Source organism: Enhydra lutris, unplaced genomic scaffold (assembly GCF_002288905.1).
Source record: "Enhydra lutris kenyoni isolate GAN:26980312 unplaced genomic scaffold, ASM228890v2 scaffoldscaffold1, whole genome shotgun sequence".
In the NCBI taxonomy this organism is placed as follows: domain Eukaryota; kingdom Metazoa; phylum Chordata; class Mammalia; order Carnivora; family Mustelidae; genus Enhydra; species Enhydra lutris.
Window position 1 is genome coordinate 13318751 of NW_019154085.1, and position 3868 is coordinate 13322618.

Below are 3868 nucleotides of genomic sequence, written 5' to 3' on the forward strand. Positions count from 1 at the left end.
GTGGTACCAGACTGAGGCAGACTCAGGAATGCCATTGGAAAATTGAGTTTTTTCCATCTTTCTCTTGTGCCCATCTCAGGGTGTCAACTGAGGGGAGCCTCGTGGTTACACTCTGGCTGCCCCAACTCCCAAGCACCATGGGCGGATTAGATGAAGACCAACTTCAAAAACTAAAAGGGAGGCAAAAAGTCACAAAGAGAACAGTGAATAGATCTGATTAGTTTGGTCAAATCCATCTCTGTCCAGAGACTGGATATAGTTTCGAGTCTGTTTGTGTGAAATTTTGTATTTAAATCCTTTCTCATTTCTAAAAAGGAGGATTTGGGGCTCGTGGGGAGAGTGGCTAACAGCAAAGCTACAAAGGAAGCAGGTACAGAGGAGGTCACTTGACTTGGCAAAGGCTTAGCACTAATTACCACTACTTTAGGATTTTTGTTTCCCCCTTTCCTCTATTTAGACATGAGTACAACTTTGTCAGATCCAAAACAGCAGGGGGGAAAGAAAGAAAGGGTTTTAGGGGTTAAGTGTCAACTGCTCTTCTCTTCGAATTTAGGGAAACTTTGACATTGTGCAAAAGGCTCTTTCCAAAGACCCAGGAAGGGGACTGATGCTACTAACATGGTAACTCTCCCCAAAGCAATGTGCCTAAGTATTTGGAATGGAGCTGGAGGCCAGAATACCAACGGAACAGGGGAGTAGAGGCTGAATAAATAGATGAGAGAAACTGGGACTTAACAATCCAATTCTATCATCAAAATTAGCTTGCACATTGCATCGAGAAATGGGCACCACCTTGTGGAATGTTGTCGCCCTCAGCAAGTGACAACTGTGATCAGCCAGTTGAGTATTTAGAAACTCTCCATTTGGGTAAACCTTCTGTGTCTTTCTGAGTTACTCCCAGTGTGGAAAAGACAGTGTACTTTCAGGGAGCTTGTCGTTATCTCCAAGTTGCTCGGTTTCCTTTGATTGCTTCTTGTCTTTGAAGATCTCCCTTTAGGGTGCTCTGCCAAGTCCCACTGGCTGATTCAGCTGTTCCCTGATGGCCCTTAACCAGGGAGCCACAGGGGTCCTACAAGTGCCTGCAGTGTTGCTCTCACACCTAGAAAGAGGGGCTGCTGCCCTGAGCCCCGGGCTTTAAAGGATCCTGCGTATCAGCAGTCTACACAAAAATTGAAGTTTGTTAACAGACACATGGGCACTTGATCTGGAGCTCAGCACTGGAACAGCAGAACCCATAACCCTACACATCTTTTGTTCTCAGCAGTAGCGTCATTCAGGATGCCGGGCGATGCTTCTCCACACTTCTTACCCTTTATCTTCAAAACAAAAGTTGTCTGTGTCAAAATGTTAGGAAGGTATTTGTCTTTCTCTGCCTGCCTTGTTTCACTTAGCACAATACCCTCTAGGTGTATTCATGTTGTCCCAGATGGCAAGATTTCATTCTTTTTTTAAATCACTGAGTAAATGTTCATCACGCATGCACCACATCTTCTTTCTCCTTTCATCTGTGGATGGACACTTGGGCTGCTTCCATATCCTGGCTATTGTCAACAATACTGCAGGAAACATAGGGGCACGTGTATCTTTTCAAATCAGTGTTTTCATTTTCTTTGGGTAAATACCCAGTAGTAGAATTCCTGCAATACGGCATTTCTATTTTCAATTTGTTGAGGAACCTCTATATTGTTTTCCACAGTGGCTGCACCAATTTACATTCCAACACACAAGACACGAGGGTTCCTTTTACTCCCCATCCGTGCCAACACTTATTTCTTGTCTTTTTGATAACAGTCATTCTGGCAAGTATAAGTGAAATTCCATCGTAATTTTGATTTGCATTTCCCTAATGATTAGCGATGCTGAGGATCTTTTCAGAGAAAGACAAATACTATGATTTCACTTATATGTGGAATCCAAAAAAATGAAACTTATAAAAACAGAGACTCATAAATATAGAGAACAAACTGGTGATTGCCAGAGGGGTGGAGGTGGGGGATGGGCAAAATAGAGGAGGGGATCAAGAGGTACAAACTTCCAGTAATAAAAGAATCAAGTCACGGGGATATAAAGTATAGCATGGGAAATATAGCCAGTAATATTGTGATAACATTGTATGGGGACAAACGGTGATGACTCCTCTGGTGAGCACTGCGTAATATAGAATTGTCAAATCACTACGTTGTAGACCTGAAACTAACATAACATTGTGTGTTAACTATAGTTCAAGAATACAATTTTTTTTCTTGGGGCACCTGGGTGGCTCAGTAGGTGAAGCGTCTGCCTTCTACTTAGGTCATGATCCCAGGGTCCCGGGTTCAAGACCTGCATCGGGCTCCTTGCTCCGTGGGGGGCTGCTTTTTCCTCTGTTTGCTCTGCCTGCTGCTCCCCCTGCTTGTGCTCTCTCTCTGTCAAATAAATAAATAAAATCTACTAAAATTTTTTTTTAAATAATATAATTTTTTTTTCTTAAATTCTAGGAAGTTTTCTGGGTTGTGCTGCTGTCAGAAACAGACATTGCTTTGGAATTCAGGAGGAATGAGGGCAGCAGCAGTGAGGTGAGAGGAAAGGTAATTTGTCAGAAGTTCTCAGTATGGATGCATAGATTCAGACATAATGAATTACTGTTTTCCAGTGGTGCTGAGCATCCATTTTTTGCTTCTTTTAATATTTTTTTATTTCAAGATTTTTATTTATTTGAGAGTATGTGTGCACGTGCTCGGGTGGGGGGGGGGGAGGAGCAGAGCCAGCCCGGTGCTGGAGGTGGGGGCTGGATCTCACCACCCTGAGATCATGACCTGAGTGGAAATCTGGAAAACATGAGTCACACACTCAATCTACTGAGCCACCCAGACGCCCCCTGATGTTGTAATTTGTAATTCCACAGGTACTTACATATTGGAGTGGTACTTGCAAAACCTGCATTTTGTGGCTGAAGAATATTTTGCAATATGAATTCTGATTACCTTAACATTTATATGTATCCATGTATAGGTCTAGGTGGAACATGAGTGAAGCATGGTGCTAATTCTTCACATTATTGTATGGAACTCTGGATCTAGAGGGTCCCTTGAAAGATGGTGAAACAGCTTTTTAAGTGGTGGTGGATTACACAAAATTAAAATATTTTATAAAATTTTCTGGTCCTTTTTTGTAATGTTTAAATGTGAGGTGAAAATCTTGCTTTTAAGTAACTTAGTGATTTTGCTTGAAGGCAAGAAAAATAAATGTCATGGAACACTTTTTCAATTATTTGGGTTTTATGGATTTTTCTCTAGTATCTCACATCTTTGGCGTGCGTTCCTCCCACATTTTCTTAAAGAATAAAACTCTTCACGCCTGCCAGCCAGCCGCTGTGTTTTGTCATCTTTGCCAAACATGCACAGCAACATTTGTTCGTTTGAAAATTCTATGGAATTTTCAAATTCCATAAAATTTGAAAATTAAATGGACGATTTAGGCCCTTATTTTATAAAAACTAACAAAAAACAAAACTTGGTGCTAGCATAAGTCAAACTTAATATAGTAAAAACAGAGATGCAAGTCAGCAGAATGCCCTCAAATATTATCCTCATCAGGTTTTGGGACATAAACACACATACTGCTGCTCATCATTTGTGAAAGAAAACACAATTAAAGATGCTGGGGATATCACTAAATCACTAAATTCTGTATATAAATCAAGAATAATTCACTTGAAAAACAAGTCCAACTTTAACAAATGTGGCCTAATTATTTACACAAGTTCAACAAGAATAGCGATTGACCATATAGATCCTTTAAAATTTGCTTTGCTGGAACTTTCCAAAAGGAGTATGTAGGCTGAACTTTTAATAGACTCTTGATGCCAGAAGCCAAACAAAATATTTGC